Source organism: Drosophila serrata, unplaced genomic scaffold (assembly GCF_035046125.1).
Source record: "Drosophila serrata isolate PLE 108 unplaced genomic scaffold, ASM3504612v1 contig_347, whole genome shotgun sequence".
Lineage (NCBI taxonomy): Eukaryota > Metazoa > Arthropoda > Insecta > Diptera > Drosophilidae > Drosophila > Drosophila serrata.
The window spans coordinates 1,418,392-1,433,315 of NW_028257245.1; the positions used below are offsets into that span (position 1 = coordinate 1,418,392).

At 35.5% G+C, this 14,924-nt stretch overlaps 1 protein-coding gene across 1 annotated transcript in view; it reads left to right on the plus strand.

Moving 5' to 3' along the window:
- Positions 1-540: 540 nt before the first annotated feature.
- The window catches only part of LOC110189550 (uncharacterized), a 68,978-nt gene continuing 54,594 nt past the window's right edge, over positions 541-14,924 (plus strand). The window contains exons 1-2 of the mRNA XM_086838333.1: positions 541-1,634; positions 7,212-7,591. The gene's annotated coding sequence lies outside the window, so the exon portion shown is untranslated. The remainder of the gene's footprint in view (positions 1,635-7,211; positions 7,592-14,924) is intronic.

Here is a 14,924-nt window from a genome sequence, read left to right on the forward strand (position 1 = left end):
GGTGCATGCAAAAGTGCCTCTGCCTTCCATCCTGGCTGCCTTGTGTACTTGACATTGGCTTTCGCATTGGGTTTGTCGCGACATTTTTGCTCATTCATGCGAGGCGCTGCCTGGGGATCGAGGTGCAGGTGCAGGATTGGCCTGGTAATGGCATAATCGCACCCCCTTTGGGCCATGCCTTCGGTGGGGTTGGCCACGTGCCGTGCTTCTCTGTTTTCGTTTCCGTCTTCTCCTTCCTTTCCTGTTTCCACTGCCGCCGCTGCTGCACTTTGAACAGCAGCCAAAAAACCTTGACATTAGTCAGCGCACCAAACTCACACAGATACTGGGGCTAGGCTCACACAGATGCACTTGGGCTGCCTACAGTACACTGGTATATGTAGGTGCAAGGACACTGGTGTGAGTAAGAGTGTCCGGCTAGCAGGATTTTTAGCGTAAGACCCAGCAGGACTTGGGTTCGTTTAATATATAGTGTTTATAAAATATGTAAGGCATTTGCAAATAATATTATATTTATTATAGTAATATAAATTTGTTTAGGTTAAAAAAAATTGTGTTAACCATTAACTTATAAATTAAAAGGTATTTTAAAAATGTATGCTACAAGTATCTTGCTATTAAAGATTAATTCACAAAATGATTTGCATTCCTTTAGGTGCTGTCTAAAAATGTTTCGACTCTTTAATTTTTCGAAATTTTAAATGTATAAATTCAAGAGATAATTAACTAAAATAAAAACCTTTTACAAATAAAATCTTAAGTCTTGAATGAAAACCAAAATATTAAACTCCAAAATGTAACTTAATAATATTAGTCACACAAAATCGCATGCTACTTTTTCTGTGCACGTGTGCTATCAATTAGTCTTCAGTTATTTTGGTGACCCCGGACCCACACAGGATAATTGAAATCAGTGTATGTTCAGGCACCCACAATTGGATTTTTGCAGTTGTTGCTGCTGTTACTACCACTGAAAGGATAATAACAAAAACACAGATGTTCCGTCAGCAGGTTGCAGCGGAAAAACAGAGCGATTTCCGTTTGGCTCTCTCTCTTCCGCGTTTTTCCTCTCCGAAAATCTCACTCATTTTCAGCAAAGCGCATGCGTGTGGTGCAGCTCGGCAACACTGGCAGTAGAGAGTGCCAAAAGGGAATCCTTTTGTTTATTCGCTTGCGGAACGCTTTTTGTGACGGTTGGCGAACGCTCGCAACGCGGAAGCGGAAGTGGTCAGCGGCTCTAACAGAACGTGCAACTTCCGGCGGCAAACCGAAATACAAGTTTAAATAAAATAAACAAGAACTTAAAATTGTGCGGCCACTGTTGACATTTCGCACATACGAATCAAAAATAAATACACATAGTTGAAATTGTCAAGCAGATAAAACAAAAAATATAAAAAATACATCATAAATAAATATAGTTAAATTGGAATAAAGAAAAAATAAAACCCAAACATAGCCATAAGTTATCAGTGTTTGTTGATCGAATCAAAAAATAATATTCAAGTGCTTTTCGGTATATAATTGTCAAAAATGTAAATTTAAGAATTATTGAATGTGACTAACAAAAAGGCTAAATTTAAGATCAGAGTTTAACTATCGATTAAAAGGAAGGCAGTTTATCGGAACGCTTTGTAAGTGCCCACCCCTTGCCCCCGAAAAAACCTTCTGCATTGTGCCACATTCCCTTTTAGTGTGTGTGTTTATGTATGTTAATTAAATTACCGTTATGTGTGCTTACCACAACACACATGCACACAGTCACACAGCGATGCAGACACACACACACTACGACCGCTATCAGAGTAATTATAAAACAAAAAACAACAAATATACAGCAACAAAAAGAAGAAAGCCACACAAAAAAGAAATGAAAACAAAAACAAAGGCAGCTGAAAATCCATTTCCCATTTCCTTGGGCCCCGCACCCACCGCCCACCTTTTCCCATTCATCCATTGCATGTTTTGCCCGCCCTGACACTTGGGGCATATTTCTCTGTGTTGTTAACTGGGCTGTGCGTGTGTTTATTACTGCGACTACGGCCATTGGCACGTACATATACGGCGGACTGGGACGCCGTCCATGTCCTTGTGTCCTGCCTCAAGCCGACGTCCGCCATGCGCCGCCACTACTCGCAGTTATTAAGCGTCTTATGGCAACTCTCAAAGCGGCCCATAAGTATGCTATAGTTTTTGTTATACCCCCAAAGAGACAGCAAAAGCCAGAAGGCAGAGAAAAAAGTTGTAATAAATAATGCAGAACAATTATGAAAATTTAAATTAAAATATATATTAATTTGTTTATTTTTTAATAAGTTAGTATCAGTTGGAGTTAAAAAAAATACCCGCATTTATTTTTTCCCAAAATTAAATAAATAATATAGTATCAAAAATAATAAAAATAAAATAGTATCAAAATTATTGTTCGAAAGTTGTAATAATTTTTAAAACTTACAAACTTTAAAGATAAAATGTACGAAAATATCATAGATTAACTCAATCTTTAAGAAATATTTTTCAATAATTATCAATATCAATATCAATAATCAACTTAACTAGTAAAAGAATATCATTTAATACTCCATTATATACTACATAGCTTCTTAATAGTAAACAAATTTCTTACCTTTACTTTTCTCACAGTGCAAAAGCAGCAGGTGCGTTTGACTCAGAACTTCAGGTGAATGCAGCTAGCTTCTGACCAGAAATCAATAGGAAATCAAGCATTATTCTTATGGATATATTGCCATATATGTTAGAATAGCCCAGGTATAGTAAGTTAGTCCCTTGGTTCAGGCATCGCCTCTTTTATTGGCCTTTGTTACGTTCTCCATTTGTGGACCACTTTTATGTTCGGCCCCTTGGACATCAAATTGATGATAAATTGCAAATTGCGGCCATAAAAACCCCAAGATAGTTATTGAAAAATTTCATGGAAAAGCAATGAATGGAGTATGGAATGGTGTTTCATATATTATTTTTTTTAGCATACATTTCACAAATATTTTCGGAATGTTTACTGCTGACAAGTATATGTATGTTGTTTTTTCCAAGAAATGTTGTTCTGAGGAATTAAAGCTGTAGATATGAAAAATTCACTAGTTCTTAAAGCCTTTAAAATCTATTTTTTTTAATAAAATAAATTCACATTACTAATTCATCTTATTCTAGAAAACTGTAAATGTTTAGCTATAAAACTTTGGTTTAAAATACATCAAAGTGCTATTAAAAATGTTGCCTTCCCTCGTTGTTTCTAAATTTTGAAGCTTTGAATCTATCCTTTTGATGGCTGCTGGGCTGAAAGCTTTTCAGTGTCGTTTCCACGAATTTCAATTAAGGACGAATAAAAAGTTGCGCTCCACACACATTTAACATTAGTTTGTTGCCAGTTAGCGGATGAGTGGGCCAATTGCAATGGCCCGAGTCAATTAAATTAGTCGGAATGGTGTTGGTCCTGGGTGGTACTGGTGCTGCCAGGGGACTGGGACCTGTCAAAATAGGGATAGGGTGACATCTTCGCCTGGCACACACCCGGATCCCGTATGCAAATTGCGCCATAATCTCCACTGAGCGCCCGGCCATTGAGTCGTCCTCATCCTCGTCGTCGTCGTCTCCTATTGATTATCAGTTTTGCATACTAATATGTCGGCAGTGCATTGAAATCGAGCCAAACAAACTGAACTGAACAGAACTCAACTGAACTGAGCTGAGATGGAATGAGAATGGGAATGAGGCGGCCAAGTGACAAGCGCCGTCGGTTTGTCCCACTGTTTGTTTGTCTCCCTCCCTGTCGCACTCTCTGTCTGCTTTCTGCTGTTTCATTTCGCCTTTCGCCATGAGGTTTTTCCTATCGCATTTTCTTGTGTGTTTGTGTGTGCTTAAGTAGCTATGTGTATGTAGTCTAGTGTTTCGGTTTCCCTTTTTTTTCTTTGCTGGTTTTCGATTTTCATGCCATGAAAAGTTGTGTTTTTCTCTTGGTTTTGCCTATTGCATGCCTCTTTTATACCCTTTTTTAGAAGGTTTTTACAAAAAAAAAAAAAAAAGTGTTACAAAGATAAGAGAAATTTAAGCAGTTAAGAAGCACTTAACTTTTTGGGATACATTAATGTAAGAACTTATTTAAAATGATTTATTATTATATTACAAAAATATAATAAAATAGTATAAAAGCTAAAGAAATTTAAGCTATTAAGAAGCACTTAAGTTTTTTGCTAGTTTGATTGTAAAACTTACTTAAACAATAATGTAATTAGGATAAATTTTGGATCTTTGCGGCTAGAAATATGTCTGTTCTTAAACTTATTCTAACATAAATATATTAATAAATATATCATAAATATATATCTATTGATGTAACTAAAAAACCTTGGCTCCTTTTGTTTCTCCCAGTAAATTAGATTTTTCCTGGAATAAACGAAAGCATATTTGTATGTTGAAATCTTTATGTATTTTAGATATTTTTTCAAATTTATTTGAGAAACGGTTTTTTTACATTTTGATTTTTTGTCTATAGTTTGCTTTTGTTTATTTCTGTTTTTCACTTTTAATGAATTTGTAAGAATATAACCATAATTTTTTTCTATTCGTATTCCAAATATAGGACCTCTATTACTTTGTAATCCAATAAAACTTTTATTTTATTTATTTAAAATTCCATGTGTCTTATTCATTTATTAATTCCTTAAACTTAACTTATGACTGTTTCCTAGAAACCTTTCCACAATCCAATATCAAAGGAGGTTGTATAAGGATTTGACTAATACTTAGAGAAACCACTTTGTTATCTTAACTTTAAGTCGTTATAATATATTTCTGCTAACTCAGCATTTGTTAAGCCCAAGCTAATGAAGTTGGTTACAGAACAGTTCAAAGTCTCCGCTGAGTTGAGTTAACAAGAAAAAGGTATTTAGGGATTCAGCCGAGTTTTCCCCTTTACTTTTTTGTTGTTTTTCCCTTTTTTTTTGTTTTTTGTTGGCTTGTTTGAGAAGTGCCAACGTCGTCGTCAACGTCGCCATTGTTCTTTTCCCCTTCCCTTATCACTACTCTCTACTTTTATTTTTGGGGGGAGTGGGAATGGGAGGTCGCACACACACATTATCACATTACGTATACGCATTTAGTTCCAATTTTTGCCTCTTCGTTCCACCGGTTTTGTTTTTATTTTTATCGGTTTGCGTGTCTGTGTGTTTGTTGTTGTTGTGCTTGTGCTTGAGTGTTAGTGTGTTACTGTGTTTTGGTATTGCCAGTTGCGGCATTCTTTTTTCTGCTTCCGTTTTTCCTCAATTGTTTTCTCTGCCTTCCTCTTGTATATTTCCGCCAAAGTCATAATGGGAAACAGCTGATAATACACACCCCACCGCCCCCTTATCGAGCCCATTTCCCAGGGGCGTCCGCAAAAAAAAAGAGAAGAAAAGAAAACCAGGGGCGGGTGCGGCTATAAAAGTGCTCTGGTAATGGGGGTGTTTTTTTCGGCTTTAGCTCCTTTTGTGAATTCTGGAAAACATTGATTTGCCTTCAAATCGGTTAAAGGAATGCAAACATTTTGAGATATTGCTTAAAGCTAAAGTCTTTACGTGTACCAAATAACTTTGATTGACAGCTTTCAGTTTGTGTATTGAAATTTTGATTAATTTAAGGAATCAAAGTTTAATTTTATATGATTTTCTGATTCCGTGCTCTAAAAATGATTCATTTTTGACAAGTTGTCCATAAAACTGGCTAAAGGTAAGAGCTGACAAGTTGAGTAAATTCAAAAATAACTTGATTAATAACTAAACAAACAAGGCAAGAATCGTATTTGTATCTATTCAAACCAGACTTAGTAGAAGTTGTAAATGAGTTTACCGATCTAAACATCAATCGTAATAGTTATACTCGATTTTCCCCGAAATCTGAATGGCCTAACAATCAATCATCCCCACACAAATCCATAAAATTCGACTAAAACAACACAACATGGAATCGCATCGATATGGATATCGATGGACAACTCTGAGGCAGCTGTCAGTTGGCATTAAAAGTTGTTTGAATGGCGAATTATAATTGCATTTGCTCGTTTTATTTTTCGAAGAGCATTTCGGATCGAAGAAGAGACAAGAACAGGCGGTGTGGGGAGTGATTTATGGCGGAAAGAACGCAGAGCACACAGGGCACACAGGGCGTATGATAAATGTCCGCAACAAGCTAAATTTGTTAAGGATGGAAATGGAATTACAGAAGTACTCAGAACGAGCTCTCAAAACGCAAACAAACATGAAAACACATGGAGAAATAAATAATATTTATTAGGATATTCTTGCAAAGTGCTAAGATATAATGCAAAAGCTAGTAGGTATTGTTGAAGTTGGTATTTAATTTCTTGGATTTGTCAAAAGCTAATAGATGATTGTTCTCTTATGTTTCAAATATAGTTAGACAGTACATTTTCGATTTATTTAATATTAACATATATGTTTTCGTTATTACATTTATTTGGTTAATTTACCAACAAATTAGGATTTCCTTAAGCCTTTTTTAATTTTCCTATTTCTACAAAGCTATCTATATTTTAGCTAATATCTTTTATTTTAAACATATTTCGAAACAATAAAGACTTATGAAGGAATAGTCATCTAGTAGTGTTTTAAAAATATCAATTGAACTTTCAAATCTTTTGATTGAAATTTACTATTGATATTTTGCTATTATCACAATGCAATCGAAATAATAATTTATAACTTAATTAGTAGTGTTTTTAATTTTTCCAACCCTGTGTACTAATTATTAAGAAATTTAAGTTAACAAATAAGTAAAATAAAATTTACAAAACAAAAATTTATAAAAATTCCTTAAGTCATTGGATCCCCTTTATTAGAAATAGAGCGATAGTATCGAAATCGTATCGATAATATCCCCGAAAATATCAAGAAACATCAAGTGTGCTACTTAGAGCTCTATTTAGCTTGCTTGTGCAACCAAGAACTGTAGTATTTTTTTTTACAAAATATTAATCATAAACTCTCTCTATTTTTGTCTCTGCACACATACAAACACACATTTACAATATTAATGATGCTGCCTGCTGCTTATGTAAATTGAAAGCAAAAGGGAGACCGCAGAACAGCAGGAGTAACAGCATCATCATAATTACCAACCCACCGTCATCATCGTCAGCTATAAAACAGTTGTGTTGTTTTTTATTCAAACCATTTCCCATTTCCCCCATTTTCCAGCTGAATCAAAGCCAAGGCAAAGAAAGTTGGCCGGCAAAGACGAAAGGAGAGCAGAGCAAACAGATGATATGCGTATAGGCCAGGCCAAAAAGGACAAGATAACAAATCCCCCGGCAGCACTTAAGGCATAAATCTCAAACTCAATCAAGCAGACGGGGAATACGGCGGCTACCAGACAGAGACAAACGATGTAAGTGGCTGGTGCTGCTCATCTGGATATTGGGACAAGGAGGAGCACTCCTCATCTTGGTCGTGCATGCTGATTTCGGGACAAGTGGCGACCGCAACAAAGGACACTCAGCCGCAACTCACAATTCACCACTCACAGCTCACAGGGAGAAGGCCTTCAAGGACACACAATAGCTACACAACATGGCCAGGTGAGTCGACTTTGGCTTTCTCAAAAGCGTATTTCGTTGGTAATTTATACATTCGTTTGCTCCCTCGCTCGCCTGTCAAAATGTTTCCAGTTCAATGCCAAAAGAGAGCGGAGAAAGAAAGAAATTCACATTTATCATTATTGCTTTGGCCAAAAAATATATATATAAATGACAATGAATTGTAGGGGAAACCAACTGAATATGGCCGACATGTTCGGGGTCATTTTTTTCTTCGTTTAATAATAAAAAGTGAAATTGCTTTCAATTGCCTTCCGCTGTAACCCCTCCGAGGGAAAATATGCACCTGTCCGCCTTTCTGAATGAATGTTCCTGGGAGCGAATGTCAGCGGTTCCGTTCCGCACAGGAATTAAAGTTTAAAAGGCAGGTTCAATCGTAATCGGTTTATTTTTAGGCTCTTCCACGACCCCTCCAATTAAATTGATTGAAGAGGTCGAACTGGTGGGTTATTATAGGGATTTTTCCAAGGGGGCTATTGTTAAAAATAGTATTTAGGAGTTTGAGCTGATTGGTTTTTCTAGAAAGTATTATTTTAACTTCCTAAACATTACAGTGATTTAAATAATAAGATGTCTTTATTAATGAAGTATCTTATATCTCCAAATATCAGTGTTAATCTTAACTACAAATAAAGAACACTTAATTGGAAACTAAAATGCAACTTCATATTTAAATCAGTATCACTTACCTTTCCTCATATTTTCATTCTTTCCCCCCTTTGAAAATAATCTGATTGGCAGTTTGATTTATTTACATAAAATTGGAAATGCAATAAACCTTTTGTAGTTCAAAATATTGCAAACAAGAATTTGTCAAAACCATAAGGCCTATGTGTTGTCTGTCCGCAAAATAAATTGTTTGCCTGTTTTGGTTAATTTCTGGCAGCATTGAGTTTCCTTTTCCTGACTTTTCTTGTCCTTCCTCAAGGTAAATCCTGCTGCAGGAAGCCGAAAAATTTAAGCCACAACCTTAGTCTAGGCCAACAACATATTGATTAATTTCCCAGTAAAAGGGCTGTGAATAAATTTTATGCTCGAGATATGCAGCACCACAATTTGTCAATTGATTAAACATGACATTGCGGTAGCTTTGCAAATAAGGAAAATGCAATTGAAATCGATGGTATGCAAGGGGCGTGACAGCTGCAAATGAAGGGGAGAATCCTGCCTACTGGCGAAGGACACGCTGGACCACAGATGCCAATGATGGCTAATAGTTGGCAATGGCCGGCCATAAGTTTTACGACTGTTAATGTGCGATCCCGGACTACTCGGTGAGCGGTGGTAGAGTCCTCTAATGGCAGTCCTTCGACAGTTGGCCACTTAAGGGCGATTTGCTGTTGGTCCCAGGCCTGCTTTTTCCTAACTCCGCCACCCTTTTATGGGGCTTCTACACAGAAAACAAAAGTTCGTAATAAACAAGAAATATAATTAATTAGGAACATTTTTGAGGAAAGTAAGAATAAGGACAGTTTTTATTTTAGAAGAAATTAGTAACATAAAATGCAAAATGCAAGTGATTCATATTTTATAATCTGTTATATATAATAAACATCGCCATAAAAGTAACATACTACCAAAAAAACGTGAACCTTTAGGGTATTATTTTGTTCTGCTTTTAATTTATTAACTATACTATAATATTTTTTTAACGTCCTTAATTCCCTATTCATTCAAAACAAAAGCTTCATTACTCCATTTAATTGAGAAATTCCCTTTTTTGTAGTGCAGCACAGGATCTCTTTATCGCTGCTTAAGCGACTTTGTGTGTTGTGTGTGTGCTGCAGGAAAACAATGGAAAAATTTCAAACGGATATGGATACATTTCCGGCGCGTGCTAAGTACGCACCGAGTGAAAAGACAATGAGAAATTGTTTGTCATTAATTTAATTCCACTAAGGAAGACGTACATATACACGTACGTACACACAATACACACAATACATATATACGGCCAACAAAAGGCATTAAAAAAAGGCGTCTTCCTGGTTTTAAATTTCATTCTCTATACACCCACCGACATGGGAGTGCTTTGTTGTGTCAGTCGACAGTCGCTTCAGCGGTGAAAAAGGCAAAAAGTAAATAATTTCAGGAGGTGGCCGAGCTCCTGGCTTCGTGTGTCCTTTTACAAAGTAATACAAATGATACTGACGGAGGGGCAAAAGACCAAATGGAGATGTGACTGGGGAGATGATATTTTTGGTGGTCTTTGCTTTTATTTTTGGGAATCTGGTCATTTTGGTAATTAATTTATCAACTGAGCGCCACGAGCTACCAAATTAATGGTTGAGACATTTATTAAATATTTGGTAAATTGGAAGAGATTTGTAAGAATAATGAAGCAATTTAATGATTTACTATGTATTTTTCGTTCACTTTTTATTAAATGAATTTTAATTTTATGTATGTAAATGGGTTTATTATTAATTGAAAAGCTTTATAATAAAGATTCATTTACCATTTAACTAATTTGTAAACTGTCAAACTTGTTAAATTAAGGGAATCATATCTTTACTATCTTAAGTTATTTTTTCCTAAAATGTAACTCATACGACATGTTGACACACAAAAATGTAAGAGAAATCACGGTGAATTGCTATTTCTTTATGATCTTTGAACTTTTATAATCCCAAAATATCCTCAAGCATTATCGTTGATTCATTCATGAAATTTAAAATGACAAATCAGCCCTAACTAAAGTTAGATTCTCTTGAATTGAAATTACATTGTGTAATAAAAGGAATATAAATAGCATTGTCATACGCTGGTGACATATGTTTGTTATAAAACATGACTTTTCTCTCTTTTCCCTGCCATGTACTTACAGTTATATATAAATATATATTGAAAAGGTATGGGTAGAGGGACATCGGGGCAGTGCTACAGGTGGACAGAGGGACTAAAAGGAAACTGACGCCATCATCATCTCCATCACATGTGTGTTACCCGGATGGATTTTGATTGGCCATTGCACAACCTGGCTAATCTTGCTTATGGCCCCTATACCTGATGCCCCCCTGATCCCCAGTCGAGGTTAGAATTTTCCACCTGCTTTTCACCTGCGTGCGAGTTGCGTCAGAGCCAAGATTAATGGGTTTTCATGTAAGGCTTCCATTACGTTTCCATTTGTTTACTTTTGTGTCATTGATTCGGTTCTTTTTCGGTTTTTGCTTCACTGGTTCAGCTTATTGCTTTCATTTTTTGTTGTTCTTTGGTTTTAGAATGAGTTTTTTCGACATTTTTTGGGCTGTCTTTTCGATTATGCAAACCCATGATTTGTCGACCGGAAATATATTATGTTTTTTTATGCGGTGCAATGTCAGTTTTTCATTTACTTGTGAAAATATTTGCAGGCATACAAGAAATAGAGCAGAAAATATTTATAATATAGGAAAATATGGCAAAAAAAACAAATGAAAGAAAACTTTACAGGAAATAGTAATAAAATATTATATAAAATGATTTAAAACATAAACAAAGCGCAGAAAACGAGAAACCACAAACAGATGCCGAATAAATTCCCAAAAGGTAAACCTTTTAAAAATTCTTTTGGAAATTCCTTATTTCAGAAACACTTTAAGCTTTGTCAGCACTCAAGTGTTTCATTCTATTAAAGTGAACATTATTTTCTATCGATTGCTTTCGAATTCGGGCTAAATGCATTGAATGTTGGCCAACATCAGAATGGAGGCAATCGTTTGGCCATAAATATTTTTGGGCCGGAAATTCTGCGACTCTCTGACAGGATTTGACCTTGTTCGCACGTACAATCTCTCTCTCGGTGTGTGTGTGTGTGTGTGTGTGTGTGTGTGCGAGTGTGTGTTTCTGAGGTGTGAGGCTTTAGCATTTCAGAGAGTGTGTGTGTGGGCCATGTTCTGCTGCAGGAACGTGGCCCAATCCTTTACGCTCGGCTAGAGCCTCAGTTCGCCGCATATCCTTGTTAGTTCATTAGGAAAATCCTTTCTCTCCATCTATCCATTTCTCTCCGCTTTCAGCATAACGCAAATTGTATTTGGCAGCAATGTCACTTGGCTTTGTTGGTCATTTTCATGGTGGCTCTTATGTCATGACCAACAACAATTAACGTTTATGTCGCTGGGGGTATTTTATTTTTATATATTTTTCCCCTTTTTTTTGTCCAAGGGTTGGTCGCACCTTTACAAGCTAAAAGAGAGAGAGACCCAAAAAAAAAACGGGGAGAATTTTCAGAGAAACAGAGAGAAAGTGAGAGAGGTAACGAGAAGCCTTAGCAAAGTTTTTTATTCAACTTTTTACTGAAGCAAATTCTCGGCAGCAAAGTCGCGACATCAAGTGAAACTTTTAAAGGCAAAACTTAAATGAGCAAGGACACAATAATCCTTTTGGCCCGCTCAGCCTCAAATGAGGCATCAAAGGCGAGTTAAGGCCAAAGTCTCAGGACTTTCTTTCGGCCTCGATTGCCGTTTCAATGCCAAGCTCCGCATAGAGTCCTCGCAGCGAATCCTTGACTTAAATGTATATTTTAAATAAATGAGAATTTCGTGACCTTAATTTAAACTTTGTTCAATTTTTCTGTTCAACAGAAAGTTTGTGCTGTGGAAACTTTTACAAGAACTAATATTATTGCTGAAATAGTAAGGTTGTAAGAAATGTTTTGTTTACTAATAAATAAACGCAAGTTTTTATTTAAAAGGAAAATACAAAATACAAAGTTGAGGAAAAAGTTTAGTTGACTTGGTAATTGAGATGTTATTAAAATTAGATCAATAAATTGATTGATAACAAGAAAGGAAGCTAACTACTAGAAGCCGAAGTGTTTATACCCTTGCAGTTACCTATAGATCATGGCTTTGAATGTAAAATCGAACATAACCAAGACAAAGATGCATTAATCTCAATTTATGAATTGTTGATAATTTTACAAAACATTAAAAGATTTATTTTAATATTTTGTCGAATTTTGTATAGGGTTAAAAAATCTGCATAATAGAATGCCAGTTTTGCAACTATCGTAAGGGTAAAAATCAATATTCGTAAAAAATTGTAAATTATATTATGTTTTTACCTTTGAGTATATGTTTGTATGTATATATCCCTCTCACAAACTGCTGTATTACTTTAAATTATAATTAAATAATTGGGTGTATAGTAATAAATACAAACATGATTCATGAACTAGGTCTGATCCCTCCTATATTCTCGCTTACCACAGTAGAGAACACACGGCTATAGTTATAATTCCATTCTTAGTCACATAATTTTTCATAATAATTCATGTAGTGTAATAATTTTTTAGAAAGGTATACTAAAACAATAGGATATATTACATATATATTTTTGGTATATTCCTGGAATATTCTACGTATATTCCTTTTTAGTTTAGTTTTGTAATATTTTACCGTGACATTCGATTTTTAAACATTTATGCGATGGAGCTTTATTATATCACACTTTACGATATTTTCGATATAATATTGAGGCTGATATTTTTATGAGCCTTTCCTATATAAAACTTAGAATAATAGAAAAAGATAAAATTGACACGAGTAAATTAAATATATTTTTTTTTGCTTTTCTCAACTCGTAAAAACCTAAATTATTTTATGTTTAAATTTGAATATAGACCTCAATATACTTATTAAATTGCAGTCAGCGGATCGTGAAGGTGTGAACATTTGAAAGTGTTAAACCGAACACTGAACATTAACAACTAATTACGGATGTCCCAATTAAAAGCAATTAATGGGTAAAATAATTGCAAACAATTAAAAGCGCATTGCCAACACTTGGCCGGATTATTGAAGCAAAATCGTTGCGTTGAGTCGGGTTTGAGAGTGGGGGGAAAAACGCTTTGCGGATAACTCGAAATTGCCTCTTTGGCTTGGCCCCCTATTTTCCCCACATTTTTCCGCCGTCCAGCTTCACGGCTTTTTCCACCAGCTCAAGTGACGCGGTGGTGGAATGTCTGTCCTTGCATACAAAATAACTCATTATAAAGCAAAACAAATTGTGGCAAACATTTCACAACGTAATTTTTCTAGATTCCAATCGTTTTTGCCTTGCCCTCCTGCTGGAAATGGTGGAGGGGATGTTATTTGTCTTGAGCTTTTGCGGAGACATTTTATCAACATTTTATCAAGCTTAGGTGCGGGTCCAGTCGGAAAAGCAGCTGGGAAAGCTGTAGCAGCAGCAATCCCGACACCATTCGAGTTGTTTAAACTGCGCTTGCGGTTAAATTAACGCGATTTATATGAATTTATCGTTCTGAGAGACCCATCAAATACACTCTGAGAAAAATATATAAAAATAAGCACAGAACTTGCTTTGAAAAAAGAAGATATAAAAGTATTAAAATGTCAAGAACAAGTGAATTAATTAGCAACTACAACTATATTACAAACTAGATTACATACAGAACTTGATTCATTTAATTGTAAAACCAGTTTGTAGTCATAAACCCTCAAGGAATTATATTAAAAAAATACGTATACATAAACAAAAAATAATGAGGTAACTAATAAGGGGTTACTTCAGAAGTTCTCACTGGTTTTTCCTTTTAAAATTCCCAACTAAGTGTTTAGGTTGCTCAGCAAACGGAAAACATATATGTACTTACTTTGTAAACGTATATTTAACCATGATATTTGGACTAAAATAAAATTGCTTAACTTTTACGAATAATTTAAGAGAGATTTCATAATTTTTTCGTATACATATTTTTGTAGTAAATAGTAAGCTTATTTTTATGACAAGTGTATCCACGTTTCCATTGTTTTTGCCTGGGATTCCTTGTCTTAGTTAACTTGTTCCTTTGTCGAGCTATGCGAACACTTTTTTCGGCTTTTGTTTGTCCCTGCTCTCGGGGCCAAAATGAAATTTTTCATGGCAGTGTTCAGGAGGGGCGCGTGGAAATCTTTTTGGGATTTGCATGCTCCCAGCGTGATTTCTGGCTTTATTGCCGTGGCAGGCGACCCGGTAGAAGCCCGTCCATATTTCCTCCTTGGCATTTTTTTTTATTTTGTGTTCGCATTTTGAAGGCGAATCGATTTATTGTTTTTTTTTTTTGTTTTTGCTTTACCCCCCTCTGAGGACTTTGTTTTTTTTTTGCCTGATTTTACGTGGCGCGCGTGACGAGCGCAGACTTTGTTACGTGTTATAACATGTTATTGATCTCCACCCGTCACCGCCCACTTTATTTACTTTATTTCCCCCTCCTTTACCTCCTTTGACAGAAAAACAAACTTGTGACTAATATGTAAGCTATAATGACTGCAGTTGTGGATTATTGGTTCGCTGCATTAAAGATTAATGCTCAAAATGCAGATAAATTAAAATA